Here is a 20,296-nt window from a genome sequence, read left to right as displayed (position 1 = left end):
AAGAACAGAAACCAAGCTTGGTGAAGGAATGCATCATCGCGGGGCAGACGATGGGCAGAGTCCCTAACTGAGTCTAGCATGGCCTTCAGTTACATACCTCTTACAGGAACTGAAGGCAGTACACAGCTGTTTTCACACCTTTGGTACCCCCCACCCCCAAAGAAAGTTTCACACTCCCTTGCTACCTCTTACAGTGGAGAAGGAGACAAAAGACTCCTCCTCCCACTCTGGGTCCTTTGTGTGTGAATGCTTCCCTCAAACTTCCTGAGATACCATCTGTTACCAGTATGAGTGTGAGAGACATGCTAAAATCCAGTGGCACCAAGGTATTATACAATAAAATAATGTGAGTAATACATGAATAAAAGAAATTCTTTTGCAAAAGTCATTTACCATGTGCAGATGTTTCATATATTTTTATTCACAGTGTCAACACTGACTGGTTAGTGGCTACTCAAGTGTGCTTCAAGTCCACCGCATTGTAAGGTGTTAGATTGTGTGGTCTAAGGATCTGGGTTAAGACTCCGGGCTCCTCACACATGTGGGTTGAAATCCTATTGCTGCAATAAGAGTTTAACCACGGCAGGCAGATGCTATTGTATCCAAAAACATTCAGGCAAGTATTAAACATGTTTTTCTACAACAGTTAGAGCATCACTGAATGTTCTGCACTTTTTCAAGTTTTACTGTTGTTACGGATTCAAATATTGGGGATGGATACAAGAGGAAAACCCAAAATAACAACACTGGTCCGGCCGGGTCAAGTCAAACGATGATTTAATGAACACACGCGTGGGAGATGGACACCATACAGCAGACAGCATCAGATCTCAAAATGGTGGAGCCTTGATCAAACTCTTATAGCCTCTAGTGGCCCCCACCTAATCATAAAAGCCTAAACATTCACATTCTTTGTCACACAGCGCCTAAGCTACGACCTTGGCTCCCTGTTTATCTGCTCCTGGTGAGATGGGGCAGTATGCTCTGTTCTCTTCTAACCAGACAAATAAGGCGATGACTTTCTGCAAACAGTATTTTCTTATAACTCAGCAGTATAATGCATCATAAAACAATATCATTCATTCACAATAAATCAGCAGTCTAATGTAATGCAAATCAGTTTACCAAATGTAATAGTTATCACCTTCTTCTAATTCAGGAGCATAATGCAAACTAAAACTATATAATAATTCACAATCTTTAATTAGGGGTCTAACATGGCATAAGATAATATTATAATCCAACAATTCCCCCTGATGAGCTCTTTAGACTTAAAGAGCTCACTTACACCCTGCAATCCAGTGTTGCCGGGTTCATTTCTCCTTACTCCTGAGGCCCTTTGTCCCCGTGTTGGGTGAACCCTATGTGAGATGACCTCTGTGTTTGCGCAGTTCAGATGCAAGAAAAACTATTATTACAACAACAACAATAGTAGGTACAGATGGCACTCCCATCACTCCCCAGTTCTCCCACAGCTTTATTTCGGTGCTACCTTATACCCTTCAAACGTACTCAGACTAGAACCTCTGTCCGAGGAGCTTTTAACCTTTATTTTATTGCTGTAGGCACCAGTGTCTTCCAGTCGGGTGATCCTCTGCTCTTGTTTCTTCAACATCAGGGGTTAGACAACCCTTCAGTCGTTGCACAGATCAGGGGATTATTCTGCCCCGATTTCAAACAATGATCTGTGTATTCTGGGGTCACAGCTGTGTTTCCCAGAAAAAGGAACAGAAAGGTGTTCCCCTTATGACCAAGAGCCTCTCGAACCTCGTTGGTCTGGTGTTCCTGGATTTCCGTCAACCCCTTCATGGTTATTGCTGTGTTTATGGGATCCATCCTTTTGAGGTGACTTAGCTGGAGCCCAAAATGCCATGACACTTTAACCCAGTTGATGTTTCCGCAGTCACCGTGTCTGTCTCTACTGCGAAGGATCCTCGTATATCTGTGACCTCGTCTGGTGTCTGTTCCTTTCTCTGTAAGAGACAGAAAACCAAAACACCTCTCTTCCTAGCTCTAACAATCTAATGTTATTGTCTACTGATCTTTTGGTGGTTCAGAATTGGTTTAGAATATTCAGAATGTCCCAAGGACTTATCCTAATTTAGTGTATGTGTGTGTAAGCGTGTTTGCATTTAGCCCGCTGCACTGGCATTTCCTACACTTTATCAGTCCGGACTATCGCTGAACGAAGCTTATGACCTTCAAAAGACCGAGTGCCAACTCATTATAAGCACATTTGCAAGGTATGTATGAAAATGATTAAAACCACTCATTCTAATAAAAGACATAAACAAATTAGCCATTTCTAAATCTAACATGTGTCAATTCAATGAAGCTAGAAAATTAAAAGAAAAGGTTAGTGACCTCATATCTTAGAAAGTATCAAACTTTCTCCTATCCAGTGTCGTTGCTCCAATCTTGTTATCCTGTGTTAGGGAATGAAATCAATTTAATTGTCATGTTAGATCTGTTCAACTCCTGGCTCCGCCCAGAGCCTGCGTCTTCACAATCGTCTACAAACAAAACCTGTATTATTATGAACTTCACTTCAACATGAACTTGTTGACTACTTTTGACACCTGTAAATAGAAGATTAACATGAGGTTATAACAATCACTGTAATACAAATATTAATGTAATGTCAATAGCTTCAATAAATGTTCAATGCAATGCTTGTTATATGATTCTGATGTAACAATAATGCTGATGCTACAATAACAGTAAAACACCCCCTTTATATCCCTTACTGACCACAGCAGGGGCATCTATGTTTTAATTCAGCCATGAATCCAGCTCACCTGATTCATCACTGAGCCCCACCGGCACTGGCATTTGACAGGGTGGTGCTGCATATTCTTCCTTTAATGTCACTATTTTCAATCTGTTAATTAGAGTGTTTAAACATGAAGTAGACTACGTCCACAACAAGTCAATACAACTGTGAATGTGGCCAATTATCAATCTATTACCAATCAATAACAAAAAATAGCTTTTATTTTATGCATGCTTTTAGTCAACCACTCACCCACAGGATCTCCAATCCCAGAAAATTCCTTCTCCTCATTTAATAAGTCTGTCCTCCTTCCATGCCCTGGTAACTGGTCCATCCAGAGCCATATCATCTTGAAATATACATACAACAAGCCAAACCACACCTTGGTCACACCAACCCTTTTCCGCCCTGAAGATGTCCAACGCCATCTTAGTCTGGACTGTCAAAGGTGACTTTAACGCTGACTGTTCCGACAATCCATTTTATAACATTTCCTGGTCAGATTAGCCAATCTCTGCACACTGGAATAAACATAATCAACATGATCAACATTTTTCCTGTGTGTTATTTCACCATCTTATTAATTCCAACGCTCCATCCTTATGTGGTTTGCTACATTATGTTTATCTAGAACTCCACTCTGTCTCTAAATGTTTGAAGAATTTTTCATGTTAGGGGTCAAATTTTAAGAATTTGACCATACGTGAAATTAATGATGTTATCACCCCCATCGGGGCTTACCTTTCCCACTTCTGATGATATTCCTCCCTATTCTTTGCAAGTACCCCCTTTTGGTGGCGAGAAACTGTTGGTGTGGTCAAGTGGGTGCTGTAAAAACAAAAGCTCAGGACAGAACAGTTATCAGTCATGTACTTCATACAAAATTAGCATATATTGAATTTCATATTGATCCTCTGAGTGTAATGGTACATTTTAATTTGAATTTATCAAAGCTAAACACAATAATTTTTCTTTATTTTGCTCTTGTTCTTGTGCAGCACCACATCTCAGCACATGCCCCTGTCGGTTCTATCTTACTTTTCTAAATTATTGACTATTTCAATGGAGAACCTAAATGACGTGGACCAAGGTTTGTCATTACATATCTCTATTTTGAATGTGACAAGTCTATCATTCCCCTGTTATTCATAGACATCAATAGAGGGTTTTTTTGCTTTTTTTCTATCACAATTAATTGGCTTTTTTACAGTGGCCTGCTATGGTTAATAATAACATGTTCAGTCATGAGTGAAATCAAAGCTTCTCTTCACTTTAGCATTTAACATTCCCAACAATATAATGTGATACATTAATCGAAACACAGCTAATAAAACACAATTTTCTTAATGCAAACATCAGTAACTCAAAATTAGCAACCAAAGGGTTAAGTCTGCAGTTCACACTCATGTGAAGCTACAGCCTCCCCCTTTAGTCTCTGTCCTCCTTCTACTCCTGCAAAAACAAAACAAAGCAAGACAAAACATCCACCCTTCTTTTACAGGCTGGGTGAATTGTTTGTGGACATTTACTAATCCTAAAGTCGGTACCGTTTTTGTCTCAGTATCAAGTCAGTTTAAACTTTTAGTCGGCAGTCCATCACAGTCCAGTCACATGCATACATTCACACACATTCATACCAGATATTGCTGATAATGGAGTCTCACACGCAACCTATTCGAGCCTCCATCACCAGCAAGATGACGTCATCATTTTAAAGGAAAACAGTTCCTTGTTTTTTTTGGACTGGATTGACTCGCTGCAATCCTTTTAGGCTCAGGACTTCTCATGTGATCAATGTCCCATATAAGTGAATTTCTCCCAAGCCCATTATAATCATGGAGAAAAATACTTTGCAACTGTTTTCAGTAAGAATGTTTTATAGCGCTTTAAAGTTCAATCTCTCAGGCCTGGATTAAAGAGCTGATTTGTTAAATCAGGAACTCACAAAATACCAAAATATCACCACCGGTGGATCACTCCTCTCAGATGTTCTTATTTCAGTGCACTGTAACAAAAGCAAAAACAAACGTAACCAATAAAATACTTATATAATAACAAATACTGGGGCCCGTTGGAAACATGTCCAAACATAAAACCATCTTTCTCTCTCTTAGAGAAAGAAAACAATCCAAACCTCACTGATAAAATCAACCTAGTGTTAAGCAAAACCCAAAATCAACCAAAACTTCACCAGAAAGTTTTTCTCCGTCCCGGGACAATATTGTGTAAGCATACAGGTACCGTAACTCCTTTTCGCACTGACAAAAACATGTTGGACTTATTTGATTCAATAGTGGACACTAGTTACACACAAATGTTTTGCTTTGATAGAAACTTAAACAACTGAGTTAAATCAACACAACCTTTTCATATTCAGTAAACCTGTGCATTTTGAGTTCATATTACACGATTAAGACATGTTCAGATGGAGTAAGTTGAGCTCCTGGAATATTTTAATCCTTCACAATTCTGTCATTTTATTTCAACACTATTCAATAACTTTTATCCAAATTCTACTTGGTCCCTTAAATACTACATGTTGTCTTCATATTGCCTACGGTTCAACAAAGTCTAGATTCTGGTTACCATAAAAATTCAATGGGTCTACAACAACTACCATCCTCCTATCTTTATCCTGATTGCAGGAGGGCTGGGAAATAACCCTGAAGTGATAGGTTACGAGGCAGGGTGCACCCCGGACAGGTCACCAGTCTGTCACATAGAAACAAACCATTTACACTTACATTCACGGATAATTTAGAATCATCAATTAACCTAGCTCTAACAGCTGCATGACTTTTCACTGTGGCAGGAAACCAGAATACCCAGAGAGAAACCACTGCAAACTAGCCAGACTGTGGACTTGCACCCAGGACCTTCTTACTGTGGAGCAACAGCACTCACCAGCATGCCAACAATGTAGAAAATACAGGGAAGCTATGATTTCCTGTTGAATTTTGTACAGATCTTTAAAGCCTGAGGCAATTGTGTTAAATACACGTGGGATGCTTACGTAAATCCAAGGGCTGGCCCCCTTTTCTTTTCTTTTTTTCCTTTTATTTCTTTTTTTCTTTTTCAGTGTGTTCCTCCTTCAATTAAATCTCAATCACAAAAATGTGGCGCTCCGAAGTAAGGCTCACACCGTTAATTCATCATTTTCACTCTGTACCACTGCTCCTTATCAGGCTGTGTGAAGCACAGTAAACAATTCAGTCGAGGCCTTGAGCCATAAACAGACATCACTCACAGACATTGTTTTCATAACCAAACTGCTTTCGACCATGTCCCCTAAATCTACACAAATGCCCTCTGGGTGACATGAAATGCATTTAACCAATTAACAATCAATGGCTTCTTGTTGTTGTAACAGATTCTGTATTTGGAGGTTTGTGTGCAGCATTTTGTGTATCAGCATAGCATTTGTTAGTAAAGCATTCTTCATTGCATCAGCGTGTGTGTATCACTCTTCATTGCACAAACATGTGTATGTGTGTGTGTGTGTGTGTATCATTTCTCAGTCAATCAACGAGTGCATATGTGTTCATATGTGTGTTTCTCTTGATTCTGAGTCAGTGTATGTAGATGTGTGTGTTTGTGTTCATCACTTTCCTGTTCTGGTGTTCTGGGTAAACCAGGGCCTGAAGCCCGTGCCCTGGAGTCCTGCTCTCCTCCTTTACAGTCCGTTTGGGTCCATTGGTGCTGCTGCCCAAAGTTCTGTCCATACTGGTTCTGGCCCCAATTGAGGCAGTCCTTTTCTCCAGTGTCCTGCATCTTCTCCTTGTCCAGCTCCTCCTTAACTTGACCCTTTTTGCTTCTGTAGGTCCTTCAGGGTTTGCTCCTGTGTTGGAGCTTCTCGTCAGGTTTGGCAACCTCCTGCTCCAGCAAGCTCCGGCCTGATTTCAAGTCCTGTATCTGGGACTCCAAGCCTGACTGATGGGTTCGATTAGCAGCCAGCTCCTCCTGAGCCATGCTCAGTTTCTGCTCTGATGCCTTGAGTTCTTACTGAGGGCAGAAACCTCAGAGTCTTTTCCGTACAGGTCAGATTGAAGTTTCTTGATGTTTTCCTTGCTTTGCTCCACGGCCTTCTGCAGCCCTGCTGTCCAGCTCTTCTCAGAGGTCAGCTCCTGGCTGAGCCCCGACACCTGTGCCTTTAGCTTATCTTCTTCTGCTGCTTTTGTCCAATCTGAGGTGCCTTCTGACCTTAGTTACTCCTCCTGTCTCTGGCACGCCCTTTTTGCTGCCCGATCATCCGTGTTGGTCCATCACTGTCCTGCACAGTTTTAATGCAGAGTTGTTAAGGTCAACATTCTTTTGCTCGGCCTCACTTTTCATCCGGGCTTAATAGGCGTCTTGTCACAGCTCTGTCAGCTGAAGCTGTCTGGAAATCTCCCCCGTGTAGTGAAACGGGCCTTGGATTTAACGTTCTCCGTCTCCGCTGCATGAGATCTTTTTCCTGCAGGACTGTTGACATTCTCAGGCTGTTGTTGTGGGTCCAGCTGCTGTAGCATTTGGTCAGGGTCACATCAAAGATGGTAGAAGGGAGAGCAAAGATGGTAGAGGGGAGAGCAGGAGTCCAGGTCAGCCTCGGCTTTCCGGGCTGACAAAACAGCCTGTAATCAAGCATAAAGAGAAAAAACAAAAACAAAACAAAAAACAGACGAACAGGAAAATGATGTTGTTTTGGCTGTGTTATTCAGAGAGGGGCCAGGCCCTGTGTCAGCCTTCTCCCCCCCTTTTTTTGTTTTTTCTCACTATATAATCAACTCCTAACCCACCAAATTGACAGGACAACACAGGTACACGTTAAAATTCTTAAGATCATGTTTAAAAGCCCAAAAAAGGAATTTTATTTCATTCAGTAATCACTTGTATTAATCAATCAGAAGAAAACATGTCACAATTTGACTCTTTTAACCACTAAATTTGTTGTTTCATCACTGGTTTATCATACCAGTGTCTGTCTTTTTGAAGTCAAGTTGTTGTCCTGCAACCCAGAGAGTTTATTTGTTAGTAGTGGATAAATTTTATCATTTAACATCAGGTGTATGTTAAGTTTCGCTGCTTTAACCGTGCTGGAAAATCTTCACGTGTTCATGAATGTAAGCTGTTTCTTCATTGCGTGTGTGTGCGTTTGTAGGTGGGTTATTTTAACTTTTTCTCCAACAAGGCATTTCTCTAATTGTGTGTGTTTTTAATTTTGTTTCCCAAATTTTGATTTCCCACCTTAAATAACAGCATTCCATGTCTTCAGCCAGGAATTAGAGCTTGCTTGTGAGATTCAGGGACACATGGTACCAAAAACAATTCAGTGAAAAACTTGCCTGAAAATTTCCAGTGATGGTAACCGATAACTGGAGGAGACGATGTCCTTTAAGCTTCTTTTTCAGGTGGGGACAAAGTGAGAGGTCAAGCTGTAAAATTTTGAGCCAGAGCTTGGCCTGTGTGTCGTCCCAATTTTGTTAATCTATCCTTTTGCTGCTGTACTCAGGTCTCCAGGTTGAGAGAAATCCACCTGTATTAAGAGACTAAAACATTCATTTACTATTTTTCTTACAACATCCATTTGGTTCATCTGCCTAGATTTGACTCTCTCTCTTGGTGCATAGTTCACACAGTCAGGCAGTTGCCTTTTATGGGCATGCAAGTTTCCGGTCACTTACCCCCAGCAGCTGCGAAGCCGTCTCTCCTATATCAAAACCCAGCCAAACATTAAACATTCACCGTAGTCATTCAAAACTTTATTTGTAAAATTATAATCAGCAAAATCAGCGTTTTAATTACAGGCATGTATCATTGTTTGCAAACTCCAGGAAGCCCTGATAAATATGTCCAATAATAAGGCTCCAGGTCCAGACGGCTTTCCTGCAGAATTCTACAAAGAATTCTGGAAGATTCTAGCACCAGTTTTTTACAGAACGTTGTTAGAAATCAAAGAAAAGGGCAGACTTCCATCAAATATGAATTCTGCAAACATTAATCTCCTGCTAAAACCAGGCAAAGACCCTGTATATCCCTCAAGCTATCGTCCAATATCCCTTATTAATGTAGACCTCAAAATAATCTGCAAAGCTCTCTCGAAGAGACTAGAGAAAATAACCCCCCTCTTAATTCATCCTGACCAAACTGGTTTCATAAAAGGTAGGCACTCATCAACAAATACACGTAGATTACTTAATTTGATAGACTACTCATACAGTAAAAACCTTGAAACTACAATATTTTCCTTAGATGCAGAAAAAGCGTTTGACAGAGTTAACTGGAAATTTCTATTTGCAACTTTACACAAATTTGGTTTTGGATCTTCTTTCATCAACTGGTTAAAAATATTATATAATTCCCCAACAGCTTGTGTCAGAACAAATGACCAGACATCCTCCAGCTTATGTCTCCTGAGGGGCACCAGGCAGGGATGCCCACTCTCCCCTTCACTGTTTGCAATTTTTATCGAACCACTAGCAGCAGCAATTAGACAGAATTCAGCAATTAAGGGCATAAAATGCAAGAACGTAGAACATAAAATCAGCCTTTATGCTGATGATGTGTTACTCTTTCTCCAAAATTCACAAACCAATATCACTGGGGTGATTGAATTGATAAACTCTTTTGCAAGAATATCAGATTACTCAATTAACTGGTCAAAATCTACAGTCCTTCCTATTAATTGCTGCTTCCATAATTCCTCTTCTACTCCACTGCAATCGGGAAATATAAAATATTTAGGTATTAATATTTCTCCCAAGCTTGCAGATCTAACTAAATTAAACCATACCCCACTTTTAAAGAAAGTAGAAGGTGATCTGGCTAGATGGAAATGTCTACCCATATCACTCATGGGAAGGGTTGCTGCTATAAAAATGATGGTATTACCAAAAATAAATTATTTATTCTCAATGATCCCAACTAAACCGCCGCAAGATTGGTTCAGATCTCTAGATTCATATATGTCCAAATTCCTTTGGAAAAATAAGCCCCCACGTATAAGCTTAAAAACACTACAAAAGACCAAGGATAAAGGAGGATTAGAACTACCTAACTTTCAGCACTACTTCTTAGCCAACAGGCTTCAGTTTATCTCAGGATGGCTAAAACATACCCTCTTAGATGAACCTTGGCTAGATGTAGAACAAGCACTTTGCAATAATCTAGAGATTTCAGATCTACCATTTATCAGCTCAAACATCCAACGACATGAATGCTTCAAAAGCATCAACATCAGCTCTTCTCTGACAGCATGGTGGGAGTTTCTGAAGTTGACAGAGTCTTCATTAATCCCATGCAAACGTACACCTATCTGGAACAACCCTGACATATTACAAAACAATAATATGATAAACTTTTCAGATTGGAATGGTAAAGGAATCAAATATGTAGAACATATACTAGAAGGAACAGAATTTATTTCATTTGACAGACTAGTTACACAATATGGGATCAACAAGAAAAGATTTTTAGAATATCAACAAATTAAATCCATAATAAAAAAGAAATTTAAACTGGGTCAAGTTGAACTACAAACACCACCAAGTGTGGTTCAATTTTTTACTCTTAAAACCCCCAAATTACTATCCAAAATATACAGAATGCTTTCTAAAACAGATGAATCAATATCACTTCCTATTGCAAAATGGGAAGCGGATTTATCAGTTAACTTAGACCAAAACTTCTGGTCTCAGATTTGCTTAAAAACCTTTCATCTAATCAGAAATCCCAGTCTTCAATTAATTCAATACAAAATACTACATAGAGTGCACTATACAGGTCATCGGATGTTCAAGATGGGCTTTGCATCTACCAACAACTGCTCACACTGCCAAACCAATTCACCGGACAATTATATCCACGCTCTTTGGTTCTGTCCACCAGTTCAGAAGTTTTGGCGCGAGATATGTGAAGACTTATCAAAGTGTCTGAAATGTAACATTCCAACTTCCCCCTTAGTGTGTTTGTTGGGCAGCTTAGATAATGTCACTTCAGAAAAGAATATAGCCCATATGGTTTTCACTGCTCTATGCATAGCCAAGAAAACAGTCCTCATGAACTGGAAAAATAAAAACAATCTTAATTCTAACCAATATAGAAATTATCTATTAGATTACATTAGTCTTGATACAGCCTCTGCCACCACATCAGATCAATCGCTCTGGGCTCCTCTGATCAGCTCCATCACCTAGTGGGGGTGGGGGGTCATATTTTGGTCTCGCCTTCACTGTTGTGATTGGTGTGGGGGTAGGGTCAGGCTTGGGGCGTCGGGGGGTTCCCCAGGAGCATCTTCCTTGGGGGGCTCAACCCGGGGTAGCGGTCATGGCCAATTAGGGGCTCTGTTGGCTCTTAGGTGACGGCTTCCTCGTGGCTACGTGCAGCGGGGCTAGGGGAGGGTCTGTGCTGACGGACGGGGGTTACTGACCTGGTGGCCTGGCTGCCCCTGGGTGGGTCCGGGACGGGCGTGAGGTTCTGGGGGCGCTCCGGCTCTGGCCTGGGGCCCTGGCCGGGCCTCGGGGACCTGGGTCCTGGTTGGTGTGTTGCCGGGGTTGTGGGCCGGTGGGTATATGGGGGCCCGCCACTGGCGCAGGGTGCCGCCGGTGCGCCGAGCCAGCTGGGGGGCTCTTCAACTGGTGGGGGGGGGGTTGTCACATCTTGCAGGGGCTTTCCTCTCTCAGGAACTCTCTCTGCAAGAGGGGGAGATACAGGAGAGGTGGAGGAAGATCTCAGCCTGGGCGTCTATTGTCTTATGTAGTCTGGAAGATGAGTGGATGATGGGGTGGGTGCAGTTTTCTCTGTTGTGGGGTTGAGTGGACTGCCCCGGGCTCTGTGGGGCCGGGCGGCGCCGCTGCGCTGGGCCCCGGTTCGGATGGGCCTGGGCCCCCCTTCCCTGGTGGGTCGCGGAGTATGGGGGTGCCTACTGGGGTCAGCGGGGGAGCTGGCCCCAGGGAGGGGTCACTTGCTCCTCCCTTCCTTCCCTCCCCATCTCCAGCTGCCTCCCTCTTCCCGCTCCACCACAACCACCCACACATGCAGGGCCTTGGAGTGGGGGTGTGTCACCAGGGTGCAGAGGAGGTAACCCCCCCCCCCCTCTGTCCCCTTCTGGCTGCCTCTGCCTCAATTTTATCCCGCAACTTAGACATTCACATTACTCACATTCTCATTACACATAAATATAGGATCTTGGGGGTGGGCACGCTACACGGAATCCCAATTACCATCAGGGTGTACACCTCACCCCCGGCGTCGTTGCCCACCTCTCAATTTTAAATACACGTAGACATTGAGGGCTAGCAGGAGGGACTATGCGCTTACCTGCTGCTCTCTGGCAGGTAGCTCCATGCCCTCCTGGGTTTTAAACGCACCTTAGAACACACATACATCAACACTACAATGAGCGGGTGGAGGGAGGTTAGGAGTCTTCTCTCACCCTCGTTCTCTGCTTTCTGCTGGAGCAGGGGGGCTAGGAGGAGGAGTTGGCCGTCCGACTGGGGTCCGGAGTGTGGGGCCTCCCTGCTGCTGCGGAGTCGGGGCGGTCTGCTTCTCCCCACTGCAGGGAAAAGGGTAACACAACCTGGGTCTGGGTGCAGTTCCCCCCTCCAGGGGCAAGGGTACCTAGACCCGGTTCGTAGAGTACGCTTGGGGAGTGTGATTGTGTGTACAGCGTCTCTTTATGTCTGTCTCCACGTTGGTTGAGTGTGGAGTAAGTGCATATGAGAGCATGAGGGTGGGAATGGATGTTTGTATCTGTGTGTGCCTGTATGTCTGTGTCTGTATGTCAGGTTGGGTATCAGATGCCACCTCTCTGAGGACAGCTCAGGCCCTCCAAGGTTTGGAGGCCTATCTCCCCCCACCACTTCCCCTGCCGGGGGCGGACTCCCTCAGACGTCGGTGCGTTGGTGGTTCTTTGTGTCCGGGGGTGGGCGTCCGGGTACACACCGGCTCACTCCTTGGCGGCTGCTTATCGGGGCCTGGAGCCTGGGGCTCGCTTGGGCCACTTCGGAGGTGGGGTGCCCCCGGCCTCTCGGCCTGGGGCTCGGTCACTCAGGCACAGCTGGCTGCCGGCGGAGCTCACGGGCACGTCACTGCAGCCCCCCCTGGCTTCTGCTCCGTGGCTGCTGGGTGACCCCTCATCTGGGACTCTCCTCAGCTCTTTCTGGGACAGTGGCGCGGCTGCCCCTCTGTTGGTCTTCCTTGGTCTCTTGTGTTCTGGGGGCCTCTGGATGTCTGGGGTTTTGATCTCCTCCATACCTGCTTCATGCCCTGGAGGACGGGGCAGTGGCCCCCCACACCCTCTAGCAGATCATTACATGAGGGAACCTTTTAAGAAAACAAGCGCGTCCATGCTCACAGGTGTACACACGGGTGATCACACACACAAACTACACCCTTTTTGGCTCCTACCTCAATGCACACTGTGCTGTCGATCTTACGTGCTGCACAATAATGTTTAATATTTAGTATTTACTGTCATATTCCCATATATCATTGTGATGTGGTTTATTGTATTACTCTCGTTTTCTTCTGCTTGTTTTCTTTTTTCTTTCTCAACAGGTGATCCAGGTGATCGATATATGTATTTTTTTTTTTTTTTTTTTTTTTTTTTTTTTTCTTCTGCTTATTCTGTTGGTTTTTGTTTTTTGCCCTTCTCCCCCGTCCCTCTTCTCAACTGTTTTTCTTCCCCTCTTTCTTTCTCCCTTTTCTTTCCCCCAGTCAAGTCTGTCCCGTATTCAGCAAGTGAAAATAAAATAAAGAATAAAAAAAAAAAAAAAAAAAAAAAAAAAAAAAAATCATACTTATAAAACTCAATAACACGCTAAACAGGAAGTCCTCTGTGGGTTTCACAGCAGCCACCTCATTTGCATGTTCACACAAAATAGCTCGCAGCGCTGCAGCGCGCTGTCGTCACACGCAGCCTCGTTTCACTCTCAACTTTCTATTATATTACAAAGACGTCTTATATTTACACTCACTCTCAGGCCTGAAAGTTTTAGCGCCTAACAATTTTGACAAATTTAAGTTAACGGTCCAACCGAAAAAGTCCAACTTTTTTGTGATCAATTAACCAGTATCTGTCCAACAGTTTCTGGCCTCATCTCTAAAGTCCATAACTCAATTTAAAAGTGTCCAACACCCAAGGTCCAACCTTTGCTGCCCAAAAAAAGCGCAGAGACCGTTCCAAACGGTAAGGAGACTCTAACTCCTAGCTTATTCCAGGATGCCCTGTACCCCACAGTCAAGCCAAACTGAACTAACCCTGGTCGCCGACAGGTCAAGGTCGCGCGTCCGCGGCCAGGAGGGAGCGTAACCTCCGGGCTATGCGCTTCTTAACAGTCCAACTGTCGTTCTTAAAAAATTTATAATGATTTGAAACAACAGTCAACACACTAAGACAAGAGTATGACTGAGGCCGGTCCAACCATGACCAGTGGGGACTTTAACCCACTAAATGACCAATTCCCTATCCAACTAAATTCTCTCAGCAGTCCAACTGCTATTTATTATCACTCAGCAGTCCAACTGCTATTTATTATCACTCAGCAGTCCAACTGCTATTTATTATCACTCAGCAGTCCAACTGCTATTTATTACCATTATTCCAGCTTCAATTCTCATGAGATTTTTTCATCAAAATCAAAACAGACACTCACCGGCAACTTTTACTGAATAGACATTTAATTTTATCGTCCAATTCAGCACACTTCGGATAAAATCAACAGGCCTGTGCCTACCTCTTTTAAAAAGGTGCCTGTCCACTCAGTTCGATGGCCGGATAATGTCTGCCTGTCTGACCACCTCGGACCATCCAAGCCTCCAAAACTTCCATCCCAATACCACAGGACGAGCCCCCAAAACTGTTACGGATTCAAATATTGGGGATGGATACAAGAGGAAAACCCAAAATAACAACACTGGTCCGGCCGGGTCAAGTCAAACGATGATTTAATGAACACACGCGTGGGAGATGGACACCATACAGCAGACAGCATCAGATCTCAAAATGGTGGAGCCTTGATCAAACTCTTATAGCCTCTAGTGGCCCCCACCTAATCATAAAAGCCTAAACATTCACATTCTTTCTCACACAGCGCCTAAGCTACGACCTTGGCTCCCTGTTTATCTGCTCCTGGTGAGATGGGGCAGTATGCTCTGTTCTCTTCTAACCAGACAAATAAGGCGATGACTTTCTGCAAACAGTATTTCTTATAACTCAGCCGTATAATGCATCATAAAACAATATCATTCATTCACAATAAATCAGCAGTCTAATGTAATGCAAATCAGTTTACCAAATGTAATAGTTATCACCTTCTTCTAATTCAGGAGCATAATGCAAACTAAAACTATATAATAATTCACAATCTTTAATTAGGGGTCTAACATGGCATAAAATAATATTATAATCCGACACTGTCTAGATTTTTGAGATGAGGTCCTTACTCGTAATGGTAGCATGACCGTGCGGTCTAAGGTGCTGGATTTAGGCTCCAGTCTCTACGGAGGCGTGGGTTCGAATCCCACTGCTGCCATAGTGTTCTAGCGGCAGAGTTTTGTTTCTTCCATGCCTTACCAATAAATTGTAAGGGCTACAGTGGAAATCAAATCTGTTATAGAACGTCTGTCAAGTCCAAACATGTAGGAAACTCATCAAGAGCAATTCTTCCAAACCACATTAGTCAGGTGCTCTAAAGTCATTTACAACTTGCATGTTTTTCGTGTATTTTTGTTCATGGTCTCATCACTGACTGGTTAGTGGACTTTCCTGCATGCCACTCAAGTGTGCTTCAAGTCCAGTCCACTCCCTTGTAATGTGCTTTTGAGCAGAACCTGCAACCGCTGGAGAATTGATTAAGGTGCTGCTATGTTGGTCTCACCAAGGCTGCAGAGTGACAAGAGTATCCTTGATTTCATGACAGTGGAGCAGTCCCATATCTAGTCTATCTATCAGTCTAGCAGTTAGAATGCCTGGTTCTCACCCAGGAGCACGAGCATGACAGTGGCGCATTACCTAACCAGTCCCATGTGGTCTAGCGGTTAGGATTCCTGGTTTTCACCCAGGCGGCCCGGGATCAACTCCCGGTATGGGAACATGTCTTTAATCTGCCCACAAGCCAATGTGTTCTTTGTGTTAATCCCACGATGGATTAAATGGGGCAAAGTTGTTGGCTGAAGGTAAACATCAGGTAAGGCAACAAACCTCTGGCTAAGCACATGGCATAAAACAGGTAATGGTTCAGATCAGGGCTATACAGTTTTCAGTGATGAGCATGTACACAAGCAGGCCTGCAAGTTTGAGCGGGGAGTCAAGGTGGCTGTTTATGTGAAAATCAAATGAGCATCTTTGAAACAAGCGAGGGTGCATTAAAGGTATGTCTTTTGCTATCTTACAATGCTGTGATTGCAACCGTTCCTTGACTCTCTGTGATGCTGATCCTGCCTGTTGATCAGTGTTTATGACAAGTTGCATATCGACAATGATGAAACTGAGCCAAGAGCCCATTGTTAATCAGGGTTGATGAACATGTTTTAACCAGGACAGGCAGATGTTTTTGTGTCCAAAAAGTATTAAACATGTTTTTCTACAACAGTAAGAGCATCACTGAATGTTCTGGGCTTCTATTTTGGGATGATCTGATATCCTCGTGTTGGTGTTGTTCCCAGATCATCATGAAAATGTTGTTCCAGGTTCAACATTGCAAGTGACCAATCACATTATTGTGACGTTATTCTTTTGCGCACCAACCCATTCGTGCATTTATTAAATTCCAATGTTGCAAGGACAGTATCAATTCTGCTTAGTGTTTATTAAAGGGTTAGGGTTAGGGCCCGTTGATCGGCGGACAAAGGCGGTTTCTCGCAGTTTAAGTAGTTTTTTGTTTTACGCCGTTTTTTCCCGAAGTCGCAAAAGTATGACATCACAACATTCTGATTGGTCACTTGCAATGTTGATCCTGGAACAACCTTTAGTATGATGATCTGGGAACAACACCAACACGAGGATATCAGATCGTGCTCTATTTTGTGCTGCACTTTTTCAAGTTTTACTGTCTACATTGTTGAGATGAGGTCCTCACTCGCAATGGTAGCATGACCGAGCGGTCTAAGGTGCTGGATTTAGGCTCCAGTCTCTTTGGGGACGTGGGTTTGAATCCCACTGCTGCCATAGTCTTCAGGTTCTTTTCGTGTTTCCTCCATCCCCTACCAATAAATTGTAAGGGCTGCAGTGGAAATCAAATCTGTTACAGAATGTCTGTCAAGTACAATCAAGCAGGAATCTCATCAAGAGCAATTCTTCCAAACCAGGGTGATGTTAAGTGTTGTGGAAGTTTTCCATTCAATAAAGCCTGCAGACAAGCGGTGAGTGGTAGCTAACATTCTTTAATAATAACAAGAACAGAAACCAAGCTTGGTGAAGGTGTGCATCATCGCGGGGCAGACGATGGGCAGAGTCCCTAACTGAGTCTAGCATGACCTTCAGTTACATACCTCTTACAGGCACTGAAGGCAGTACACAGCTGTTTTCACACCTTTGGTACCCCCCACCCCCAAACAAAGTTTCACACTCCCTTGCTACCTCTTACAGTGGAGAAGGAGACAAAAGACTCCTCCTCCCACTCTGGGTCCTTTGTGTGTGAATGCTTCCCTCCAACTTCCTGAGATACCATCTGTTACCAGTATGAGTGTGAGAGACATGCTAAAATCCAGTGGCACCAAGGTATTATACAATAAAATAATGTGATTAATACATGAATAAAAGAAATTCTTTTGCAAAAGTCATTTACCATGTGCAGATGTTTCATATATTTTTATTCACAGTGTCAACACTGACTGGTTAGTGGCTACTCAAGTGTGCTTCAAGTCCACCGCATTGTAAGGTGTTAGATTGTGTGGTCTAAGGATCTGGGTTAAGACTCCGGGCTCCTCACACATGTGGGTTGAAATCCTATTGCTGCAATAAGAATTTAACCAGGGCAGGCAGATCCTATTGTATCCAAAAACATTCAGGCAAGTATTAAACATATTTTTCTACAACAGTTAGAGCATCACTGAATGTTCTGGGCTTCTATTTTGTGCTGCACTTTTTCAAGTTTTACTGTCTAGATTTTTGAGATGAGGTGCTTCCTCGTAATGGTAGCATGACCGAGCGGTCTAAGGTGCTGGATTAAGGCTCCAGTCTCTTCGGAGGCGTGGGTTCGAATCCCACTGCTGCCATAGTGTTCTAGCGACAAACTTTTGTTTCTTCCATGCCTTACCAATAAATTGTAAGGGCTACAGTGGAAATCAAATCTGTTATAGAACGTCTGTCAAGTCCAAATATGCAGGAAACTCATCAGCAGCAATTCTTCCAAACGACATTAGTCAGCTGCTCTAAAGTCATTTACAACTTGCATGTTTTTCGTGTCTTTTTGTTCATGGTCTCATCACTGACTGGTTAGTGGACTTTCCCGCATGCCACTCAAGTGTGCTTCAAGTCCAGTCCACTCCCTTGTAATGTGCTTTTGAGCAGAACCTGCAACCGCTGGAGAATTGATTAAGGTGCTGCTATGTTGGTCTCACCAAGGCTGCAGAGTGACAAGATTATCCTTGATTTCATGACAGTGGAGTAGTCCCATATGGTCTAGCGGTTAGGATTCCTGGTTTTCACCTCCCGGGATCAACTCCCGGTATGGGAACATGTCTTTAATCTGCCCACAAGCCAATGTGTTTTTGTGCTAATCCCACGATGGATTAAATGGGGCAAAGTTGTTGGCTGAAGGCAAACATCAGGTAAGGCAACAAACCACTGGCTAAGCACATGGCATAAAACAGGTAACGGTTCAGATCAGGGCTATGCAGTTTTCAGTGATGAGCATGTACACAAGCAGGCCTGCTAGTTTGAGCGGGGAGTCAAGGTGGCTGTTTATGTGAAAATCAAATGAGCATCTTTGTAACAAGGGAGGGTGCATTAACCAATAATTCACAACACAAAATAAAACCATTTTACATAAAAAAAGGTGCTCTTTTTTGCTAATAACTTATCAAATTTGTAAAATAAAAAATATGATGACCTCAAATTACAGAAACAAAGCAGGGCTCTGGCATTTGTAGTTGGTGAGGGCCACTTCAGGACAAATGGTAAAAGGCTCCCATATACACACTTGTGGAAAGAAGATTGGAGGATGTTATAGAAGTAAAGGGCGAGCTGACATTATATTAAACCCTATGGATTAAGAATGGGATGCCACTAGTGATGTGCCAAGGTTTCAGAGTGTGTGTCGAGAAATCCAGAAATTTCATGTCTGCGTGCCTTATGTTTCCTGTTTTATTTTGAAGAGGTCTGGTATCATGTTCAGTGTGTTTAGTTTCACTTCCCCTGTGGCTCATTATGTGCCTTCTAATCAACTGTTTCCCCATGTGTTTCCACTTCCCCCGATCACTTCCTGTGTGTTTCCGTTCATTCCTCGCCCGTCTGTTTTCCTGCCTTGTGTCCATGTCATGTTTCCAGGGTTTTGAATTCATGCCAGGTCTTCATGTCAGGTTTCTATGTTCTTGTTTCTTTTCCATGATTTTTTATGTTTAGCCTCAGTTCACCCGGTTTAGGTTTAGTTTTGCCAGCCTTAATAAACGGCTCGTTTTCTGTTACGTCACGTTTTGTCTCTCTGCACTTGGGTCCACCGCCTCACTCCACACAGTCAGCATCTCAGCCAAACTGTGACAGGAGAGTGTCTGATGAAATTAAAAATAACTATCATAAACACTTTAATAATGACATGTACACAAAGGTATGCCGTTTAGGATTGATATATCTCATTATTACATATTAGTCTGTAAATGGCCTGTTAAATATCCACAAAATGGTAAATGGACTGATTCTTATATAGCGCTTTTCTACTCTCCCGGAGTGCTCAAAGCACTCTATACAACATGCCTCATTCACCCACTCTCACAAGCACTTTATCTATACATAGTGCTTTCTAAGTACATTCACACACATTCACACTCCGATGGATGCATCGGAGAGCAAGTTGGGGTTAGTATCTTGCCCAAGGATACTTGACATCCAGAACCAGGAATCGAACCACCAACCTTCCAATCAATAGGTGACATGCTCTACCTCCTGAGCTACAGCCAGTCCTAATGTTTGTATGTGAAACAGCAGGTCACTCTATGACACATGCTGCATGTTATTGTTCAGTGAGGTTTTACACTGTAATCATACAGATACATGCATCCACGTACAATTATTTGATATTCTGAAAACCACCTTATTTTGTTTTTTTGTTTTGTTTTGTTTTGAACAAACAAGTCTTTATAAAATCCTCAGCAGTGTTTTACTTTTTGTCGCTAAAGCAACAAGAAGAAGAAGAAAGTGACAACAAAGTAACAAAAGCAGTTTTGTGTCAGGAAGGTTTATTGACTTTGAATTTCTATGGAAGAATGGCAAATATAATCCCACAGTTTAAAACACATTCAAAATTGCATCAAATGTGTATGTATTTAAGCTTTTAGTATTTTCCCGTCTTTACAAATATTTTAAATGTAACAGGTGTTAATAAAACTTTA

At 42.8% G+C, this 20,296-nt stretch overlaps 4 non-coding genes across 4 annotated transcripts; all 4 read left to right on the top strand.

Moving 5' to 3' along the window:
- Positions 1-15,200: 15,200 nt before the first annotated feature.
- On the top strand, positions 15,201-15,282 carry trnal-uag (transfer RNA leucine (anticodon UAG)). Its single transcript has one exon. It is a non-coding gene; the product is annotated as a tRNA-Leu (tRNA).
- Positions 15,283-15,769: 487 nt separating this feature from the next.
- On the top strand, positions 15,770-15,841 carry trnae-uuc (transfer RNA glutamic acid (anticodon UUC)). The gene has a single exon. It is a non-coding gene; the product is annotated as a tRNA-Glu (tRNA).
- Positions 15,842-16,834: 993 nt separating this feature from the next.
- trnal-uag (transfer RNA leucine (anticodon UAG)) lies at positions 16,835-16,916 on the top strand. Its single transcript has one exon. It is a non-coding gene; the product is annotated as a tRNA-Leu (tRNA).
- A 967-nt stretch (positions 16,917-17,883) lies between these two features.
- On the top strand, positions 17,884-17,965 carry trnal-aag (transfer RNA leucine (anticodon AAG)). Its single transcript has one exon. It is a non-coding gene; the product is annotated as a tRNA-Leu (tRNA).
- The last annotated feature ends 2,331 nt before the right edge of the window (positions 17,966-20,296 follow it).

The sequence above is a fragment of the Neolamprologus multifasciatus genome, chromosome 3 (genome assembly GCF_963576455.1).
Source record: "Neolamprologus multifasciatus chromosome 3, fNeoMul1.2, whole genome shotgun sequence".
Classification (NCBI taxonomy): Eukaryota; Metazoa; Chordata; class Actinopteri; order Cichliformes; family Cichlidae; genus Neolamprologus; species Neolamprologus multifasciatus.
The sequence above is the reverse complement of the archived record's forward strand: the minus strand, read 5'-3'. Positions and strand labels throughout refer to the sequence as shown.